Source organism: Ostrea edulis, chromosome 1, assembly GCF_947568905.1.
Source record: "Ostrea edulis chromosome 1, xbOstEdul1.1, whole genome shotgun sequence".
In the NCBI taxonomy this organism is placed as follows: domain Eukaryota; kingdom Metazoa; phylum Mollusca; class Bivalvia; order Ostreida; family Ostreidae; genus Ostrea; species Ostrea edulis.
In genome coordinates this window covers 80,512,424-80,522,269 of record NC_079164.1, presented here as the reverse complement: position 1 = coordinate 80,522,269, position 9,846 = coordinate 80,512,424, and the positions used below count along the sequence as shown (strand labels likewise).

The 9,846-nt window shown below is 35.7% G+C and overlaps 1 protein-coding gene across 1 annotated transcript in view; it reads left to right on the top strand.

The window, feature by feature from the left end:
• LOC130054058 (uncharacterized) overlaps positions 1-9,846 on the top strand; it is a 1,204,346-nt gene that overhangs the window by 754,753 nt on the left and 439,747 nt on the right. The gene's annotated exons all lie outside the window — the stretch shown is intronic.

Here is a 9,846-nt window from a genome sequence, read left to right as displayed (position 1 = left end):
ATTTTGTAGTCTTTATATGAGTTATCAAATTGATCCCTGTTCGTTACGTTTTCATCTATAGCATCCATATTCACCGGCAACGGTGACCTTTTCATATGAGTGAAAGATTCTCGAGCGGAACGTTAAACGATATACAACCAACCATCAATGCAAATACATTCTTCACATTTGCTGTTTAAGTTGTACCTAAATGTTCTGCAAAATCCCCTGTGTCTTCGTGATGTATGTCATAAGAGTCAATACTTGTAATTTAAAGTTAGATACTGTACAACTCACTAAATAAGACCGCGTGAGAAATTTAACTTTCATGTAGAAAATCAGGTACTAATTTTCATAGAAACATAACGGCAACGGTCTACAATATTGGATAGACATATAGGAAAACTTAAGCCTTTCATTTTCAATCTTCAGAAGCTTTACATTCCCTACATGTAACATAGCTGAAAGTTGTAAGAGTATATAAGGGAAAGCATGATGTTTGTTACGACCATTCCATCCGCATCACCTGACTCTAATGAATCTATATGTCCAGGACATCTAGGGTGAGTGAGGTACGTCTCACTGTAAACTCATTAAATGACTCCTTGATTACCCATTTATTCAAATAGATCCTGTACTTCACTATAGTTATTTGTTTGCTTTACGTCTCGTCGAGAAATTTTCTCACATATTGAATCGTCACCAGTTGTAGGTGAAGTACCATAAAATTTAGACATGTCCTAAGCGCTTACAGCCTCCAAGGTCATATCCGAAAGACCCGTGGATCTGACTTCTACATGCCGAATATTTGGCGTAAGCGCAATCAATACTGATGTTTACGTGCCAAGTCTGACGCGGCTATGACACGAGCGGCCGGAGTTCAAACTCACGACTCCCGGTTATGAAGCGAACGCTTTACCACTGAGCTACGGCGACTGGTTTGCTTCATTATATAAGCTTTAAGCAGTTTGCTATTAATTTTTCATGTGAAAATCGCATGTAATACAAATGTATTGTGAAGAACACAGGGAGAATCATCATATATATTGCCTAAATGAATTTGCAGACTGGTCAGTTAACTGGTGCCAACGACAAACTTGTTAATTGTAGAGTATGTGGATGATCTTGAGAGATTTGTGGATGAGACGGTATATATAAGTAATCAATGTTGTTGCTGTTGTTTACATCAACAAGTGAATTTTTCGCCCATTTCTCCTTTTACAAAATGCCCATTATTTTCACTGGCTTTCTGACTGTTTATCTTCCTCGTTGTTGAGAAATAGATCTACGTAAATTTGAAATTGAAAAATTTAATAATAAACATGAATGTAGACTCTATAGTATACTTGTTAGAAAATAAATTCCTTAGATTACTAATCTATCTCTTGAAATCACCCTTAGCAATTTAGTTCTCATGCGCAGATCCAGAACTTTTCGTAAAGTGGGGGGGGGGGGGGGGGGTCCAGTGTTCGAAATTAGCCATAGACCGAGTCTATGTCAAATGATACCGGTCTATGCCAATTATAATTGGGATAGACCAAATTTTTAGGTTTAAAGCAATAGAGTTATCCCAAAAGTGGACGTCTGATAAACGTATGAGGAAAGGAGGACATTGTTATGGAAATGGAAAGAAAATATGCTTTCTAAGTACATTAGAAGTAAATGACAATGCTTTAAATTTGTGTTGGTTTTTTTTCCTTCAATGTTGCGGTCTATGCCAATTCGATGAAGTCTATGTTATCTTGTTTTGGCATAGACCCGTGGTCTATACCACGTTTTAAACCAATTTCGAACACTGGGTTTCCATTATTACCCCCCCCCCCCCCGCCCCCGACAAAGAGATTTAAAATTTATTACAAACATTTTTAACAAGAAAAAAAGACCCAAAAACTTTCTTAACAATTAATTCAAAAATAAATTTATGCTAATCCGTGTCTGTGGAAGGGATGGGGGTGAATGCTAATTTATGTTCTGTTTCTCAATATGTAACGTTATCTTACGTACCCACAATTTATCTCTTTCTTTTATTATACCCGCACTTTCTAAAGAAAGTTCGGGTATATTGTTTTTATCCCGGTCCGTCCGTCCGTCCGTCTGTCTGTCCCGGTTGTTGTCACTAAAACTGTGTCCACATTTACAGCGAAATCCAAATGATATTCTAGGAGCTGAATAGCAAAGTCCTGTAGATGTGCAATAATGTTTCAGAATGTTCATATTGGCCCCAGGGGGCAAATAGGGTCTGGAAAATGACATTTTCTAACATAAAGCTTGTCACTTAAACTCCATCTACATCTGTAGGAGCAGTCACATGATATTCTAGGAGCTGAATAGTAATGTCCTGTAGATGTGCAATAAGGTTTCGGAATTTTCATATTGGCCCCAGGGGGCAAATAAGGGCCGAAAAATGACGTTTTCTATCACAAAGCTTGTCACTTTAACTCCATCTACATCTTTAGGAATAGTCACATGATATTCAAGGAGCTGAATAGTAATGTCCTGTAGATGTGCAATAAGGTTTCGAAATTTTCATATTGGCCCCAGGGGGCAAATAGGGGCCGACAAATGACTTTTCTATCATAAAGCTCCATCTACATCTTTAGGAGTAGTCACATGATATTCTAGGATTGTTGACCTTGAAAGTGGGTCAAGGTCAAAGGTCAAGATCACTTTCTCCTCCACAAATTCTTAGGTGGTTGACCTTTAAAAATGGGGTCAAGGTCACTCTTCAAGATGTGGGTCTCCACAAGCGACGCAACATTGAGTATGTACGTCATTCCAAAGGAAGTCTATATCCCCTTCCTTCACGGGATTCAGCATGATAGCTGTCTGCACCAAGTACTTGCGAGACACAGATAGATGACTGACACTCTACGCATAATTTGGAAAACAGTCTCCATGGGAAAGCCCTGTCAATGTAAGAGAGGACTGCATAAACCAACCAAGTGCCAATTTACATATCTGCCCAATGTTCAACAGTAGGACACTGGTACTGATCTTTAAGCAATACACAAAACTGACATCTAGTATTTAACCCTTGTCACATTACCTTCGTAAATATTTTGTTCACAAAAACGTCAGCTGGGTCAAGTGATCATAGTTATATTTAGAGAGGGGAAAAGTGGAATATGACGATGTCTGATCATCAACTTTTATCACATTTGTTTGAGAATGTAATTCACTAAAAATTAAACTTGTCGTAAAAATTACACACTGAAGTAACTACGACGAGTTGCAGAAAACCTGGATTTTCAAGTTGCTGCCGGATTCTATCTCTTGTGAAGTATATCTTGTACAGAAGCGGATGTAGGAATTTTTTAAGTGGACGGGGGGGAGGGGGGGGGGGGTCCAGCACTTGATCGTTTAGATACTTTTCACAACGTCTATCCGCTATCTATTTCTGATATCGCAAAGAAATGAGAGAGAGAGAGAGAGAGAGAGAGAGAGAGAGAGAGAGAGAGAGAGAGAGAGGTTACTCCCAGTAGGCTGGGGGCGGCCTAGGCCCCCAGAAGCTGTAGGGTAAATGGTGCAACTCCTGCATTCTGAACATTTCCTGGCTCTTCCTTTTCACTTTCAAATTGTCTACTTCTTAAACAAAATTTGTTATGTTACATATACAAATGTACTTTTTAAGAATTCTTTTTAAAAGCGATACTTGCATCTGACGAAAATATCGTAAATATATTATCAGTGTGTTGTCTTATTTATCCTAGAGTTGAATGATAATTATAATAGTGTTGATAAATTCGAATGAAGCAATTAGTAGTACATATACATGTAAGTATCTACCGTTCATATCATTTGGTCTCAAAGTCTCGTTAAAATTGAATATTTCTTAAACTTTTTGGTTCTCCTAAGGGGAGGGGGGTCCAGACGCCCTGGACCCCCCCCCCCCTTCTGGATCCTCCCATGTCTTATGTGTTGTTTCTGCTAGGAACTTTCATTTGCGATTACAGTCACTTGCCCTTTAAAACCATCCCAATGCGAAGTAATATGAGCCCCGTCGGTTTTATTGACAACGCAATTTCTTTCTTTTGAAATGGGAAAGAAGTTCGAGTTATTGACACCTCTCTCTCCTTCTCTCTCTCTCTCTCTCTCTCTCTCTCTCTCTCTCTCTCTCTCTCTCTCTGGTAGGCAGTCGAAACGGTATGTAGTGAAAATGTAAGTTTAAACGATGAATTCAGTTATGTTTTGAAGATTTGGTATATCGAGGTTTGGCTTTAAGTACGTACTTTGTTTTAATAGCGTTAGGCCTAGTTGTCAAATTACTGAGTCAACTTCTTCATCCCCTTTTGGAACTGAGAATGCAATGACGTAGCCAAATCACACTGTGGCTTCTTTGCTAGTTAAACATTATAGGATTCAGCGATATAAAAAGGGGGGGGGGGGGGTCCAGGAATCCAAAAAAAGAAGGAAAAAAATGAATCGATAAAAATAAATATACGTGTATCACCCAGTGCTAGTTCATATTTTATTCAACTTGTACATTAAAAATAATTGCCTACAAATATTAGCAGTCTCATATTAAAAAAAAAACAAAAAAAAAAACAACAAACAAAACACTACAAAGATGTCCCACAGAAAGGGGGGGGGGGGGTGCCAATCCCCTGATTCCCCTCTGGATCCGCCATTTGGACAGAGAGTACATTTAAAGGCAAACACTTACGTGCGGGTATTACTGTCTCATGACAGCATCTAGTTTTCTTTTGGTTTTGTTTAAGAACTGAATAACAATAATGAAAACGGGGTTTTCAGGGGGTGCAATGTTAATTTTTCATACGTTTTCTATGTAATTTAAGACATTTGTAGCTTACAAAGTTGAATAATATTTTAAAACGTTGGATAACACTTTTAAAATTGAAAAAAAACCCTATCAACATATCTATCTGTCTAACAACATATTTCACTGGAAGTCTACACACGAAAAAATCTACATATAGCATAAATATTGTAATATTTTGATTTTAATTAAATAATTCAAACACATTTATTAATCTATTATTGTGGGAAAGTAGCCTATACATGGGTTGATTTTTACTCCATGTTTTACATATATAAAGATTCAGTATTAGGCTTTAAAATTAACACATTCGCTAAGTTCCTCTTCAATTTCGTCAAATGTAATATAAAGTTAATACATGTATAATGACTATATCTCAGGGGAAAGGCAACTTTAGTGAGTTTATGAATATTGGATAACAGAATGGCTCAAACAAATATTGTTAATTGCCATCTTTCTTTGATAAAAGGGTCACTCATGTAGAAGAGGAAACGAATAATGATTTAATAGCCAATTTGATGATCTTATTCAAACAAATTATGCTTGATATGGCCAGAATATGCATACCAGTGATTGATATAAACAAAAGTTACGCTTTCATTACATTAATCGTACGTAATCGTTATGTACAGTCCCAGTCTACGATATAAAGTATACATTGTGTACCCACCATACGTCATAAAATGCGAAAGAGTTCGACAAAGGGAAATAACTTTTGGGTAACTCGGAACTTGCGTATTGAATAAAAGAAAACAAGTAAAGCTTTTTAAAAAAGCTTGCCGTCTTTAGCAGCAACTCTATCAAGCGAAGTTGAATTATGTCCCTTGTCTTCATTATTGAATTGAGCTAAAATAAATAATCTCACGGACATCATACCTACAAAGCTGTGTCCTGACTCCCATTGTAAAAGTTTGTATTTATGAAGGGTATATGTACTGGAAATCAAAATCACTGTTCCCTGTATTAGCACTGATTAAAGCCTCTATATCAAATGAAACTGGGATTTTCAGTGTGTATATCAAAATATTTATTTTTTAACAAAGTTATGAAACAAAACTAAAAAGATTTAAAATTGCTCAAATTTGCATAAAAATTATTCTTGCATATTGTATAGTACAACTGCTTTAGAAATTAACCAGGATAAAGACCTGAGGATATTGTAATAGTTTTGCCAAAAATAATATCATAAAATACATAGAGTTTGATGGAAAAGATTAATAATTGTTATTCAAATTTGAGCAATTGTAAGGGAAAAAAATATTCTGAAGGAATAGGATAGTTTTAGAACAGATGTGTTGAAAAAAAATAAAAACTTTAAATTTACCTGATACAGACAGTCTAAACTTACAGCAGGGGTAATTTTAAGCAACATAATATGTAATTAAATGTTACTATCCTATTCCTTCTTAAGATTAGCAAAGTTATCAAATGCCACTGATAATATAAACAAAAATGGTTCCATTGGAATCACTGATTGTCAATTAAAATTATCCCAAAACACAAGCAATCAAAACAAAAAACGGCGAGTTTTTCTGTTTGTATGCAGAAATGAAAACATTGCTGTAAATGAAGTAACCATAGAAATGCTTTGTATTGGTTGCTTTTAAAAAAGTAATGTGTCAATTTCATGAATTGCATTTTTCTTTTGTTCGTTTTGTCGATTTTTTTAAGATTGAAAATCTTGAAAAATTGTTAAGTCGTACGAAAATTAGAACACCAGAAAATTATTTCCCTTGCCTTGAAGAGCATTTCAACCAATGAAATAATTGAAAATTTTCACTTCATGCACTTTTTACCAATGAAAAAAGAGAGGAAGTGCAAAGTCCGAAGACTGTAAAACACTTCAACTCTGTATACCGTCTTCCAAGGAAGACGGTAATTATCAGTATTATGTAAATTTTCATGGGAACTTATTAGCAATTTTTTTAAAGCCTAACACTGAATGTTTAAACATGTATAATTCAAACAGAAATAGAATTATACATTAATTTAATACTTACATATTTCTGCTGGCAGCCATAGTACTGTACTCAGCGAAAGCATCAGACAGAGAGATAGCGATGTACGTGACATCACAGTTCTTTTGGCGGGAATGATTTTTAGTCACGAGTGCAGAAAATTATGTGACAAGTTCAATCAGCATAGAAAAGTTTAGGAATGTGGAAATAAACTAAATAATTAACTTTGAATTTAATTTTTTCCATCTTTGATGTACAAAATATTGAACGAAATTAAATATATAAGTAATTATAGTTATAGATAAAATATTATATCATATATATTAAATCATTATATTTTATGGCTTTGTTTGTGTTTTTACTAACACAATACCACACAACAAGTGAATAAATATAATATGAATATGTACAGCCATTTATTTATTCATTATATCAAAATACATGTAAGTTTGTTTTCGCCGCTTTAACGTTGGTTCTGTGTATTTGTGCCAACAGTGAGCAGTATTAGATATGGACCCAACATTGGTACAATGATTATGTCCCAACATTGGTTCAACAATGTCAGTCCAATATTGGGCCGATGTCAATCCACCAACATTGAAAATAACAACGTCGGTCCGATGTTGGAGCAATGTCAATGATCCAACAGTGGTAATTACAATGTAGGTCCAACGTTGGTCCAATGCTGTTCTGCCAACTGCGATATGTATCCGATCTACCAACCATATACCAACACTGGGCCAATGTAAGCTTGCTATCTGGGTGTTTAGGTAAAATTACAACACAAACAACACTGAATTACAATTTACCTACACGTAAACGTCAAATTTAAAACAAATGATGTGTACCAGCTGTTATACATGAGTGGAATTCCTCTCCTGTTGAAACCAGATAAAGTGAAGCTTTAGGAATCTTTATGAATGGATTTAAGAAAAAGAAATAAACTTCACATATGGCAACCACCTGTATTTTGATGCTAGCACAAAGCAATCATTGCTGTTATCATCTAGGACCGATTGATTCCCTTTTGATTTGAACTGTACACGCACGTTTCTTTATCTTTTGATGAAGGGAACTCGTCGCTTTGCGTACTGTATACAATATCAAATTTAAAGACGCCGAAATTCAAGAGTGAAGTAATAATTGTTATGAAGTATGCCACATAAGACTTGGGCCAAGGCACTTGGTATATTGGAGGTTTTGAAACAGTATCATTGATCTCCACCGATTACGAAGGATTTGAAAACTTAACAAAATTAAGTTGAAACACGAAATCACCCCATTCAGGTTCATTCATCGACGGCATGCTTACTCCTCCTTGGCACCTGATCCCACCTCTGGTATATCCAGGGGTCCGTGATTGCCCAACTCTCTATTAGTATTGCTTGTGGGATTGATCACTGTTCGTTATCCAAGCCTTTCATTCAAACAATTTAAAATTGCCCATGAAGAATAGATCCTTGTAATTTAGATAATCAATATTCTAATAGTATTTTGATAGAAAATGTACTGTACGTTATATCAAGAGAATACAATTTTGTATCCAGTGTGACACGGATGGCTTTCAAAGGCCGGTGTTGTAGAGTGAGCCTTCCCCCATAATGAGACTTTCCCCCGGAAGCTTGGCTCTAGAGTGAGCCTTCCCCCGGAAGCCTGGCTCTAGAGTGAGCCTTCCCCCTGGGGGAAGGCTCACTCTAGAGCAGGAGAACCCCCGGGGAAGTCTCACTCTAAAGCCAGACTTCCCCGTGGGAAGACCAACTCTATCACTAGTTGTAGAGTCAGACTTCCCCCCATAGCAGGACTTCCCCTTCCATTTATTACTGGTAAACTACTATCACTTTATAGAGATTGTTTAGATACCAGGACCTTTTTCAGCAGGGCATTAAATCATTTTGCTTAAGCCGTTCATTAAACTCAAGAAAAGAAAACGGTGAATAAAACACATTGGAATTGATAAGCCATTTTGTTTGACCCATAGACCTTGACCTTTTACCCACACAATACCTATGCCGTGGTTAGTTTTGAAAAATGAAATGAGGAAATTTCGAATTTATGTTCTTATCTGCGTACAAATATCGGTTATGCTTTTAAACGTGTACAACTTCAGGTAGAGAGGTAGGTAAGTTGGTAGGTAGGGTACTTTTGAAATAAGACAATAATAGCTCAAAAAGTTCTTTGTACCAACCACATCTTTTACATCAGTAAAGTATTTGAATGTTTCATTCTGCAAAACTAAGTCATTCAAGGTCTTAATGCCTCTGTCAACCCAATTTGTATTAAAATTCCATTATTTAACATCAACAAAGTTTCTTATATCTAAATTCAAATAATCTGTAACAGAAAGAGAGCGTTCTTTAACTCTTGATAGAGCTTTAAACACATCCTTCCAAAACACATTGTCAATATGATTTACAAATTCATTAAGTTTTTATTTGGATAGGTGAAAAATGAAATCCACATTTCTAAGATTTAAAATACTATGCAACATATGTTGCCATATACCCTCATTATCAGCAAGGTACCTTTTGACCCATTTCAGCTTAATATAAGATATATAAGATGCCAAATGTACCATATTTAGTCCCCCTTCATCATAATTACCCACAATTGTATATCTTTTCAACTTTTCTACCTTGTATCCCCGAATGAATTTTAAAAATATTTTATTCAACTCTTCCAGTACTTGTTTAGGTGGGTCAAGCAATGCTGAAAATAAGTGTATGAGCTTTGGGAGTGCTAAAGTTTTGATAATTATGATTTTACCTATTGGAGTTAAATCCCGTTAGTCCACAAACCTAGCAATTTTTAATGGCATTGATTTTAGATTGATAATTACATAGTCATGTCTTCCAGATGTTTTGTAAATACTATTTCGAGGAGCTTAAAATTGCTATTTCCCCATTTCATTTTCAGATCATTACACAAAGTTTCCGCCGAACCTGATTTGCTCCCCAACCAAATTGCTTGTGATTTTGAAATATTTAAACGTAGTTCAGAAATCATTCTAAACATATCAATAACTCTCATAGATTCTCTAAGTGATTGTTCACTGCCATCTAACGTTAAAAAAGAGTCGTTCGCATACTGGCCTAATTTATTTTCTTTTCCAGCCACAGTTACACCTTTAATATT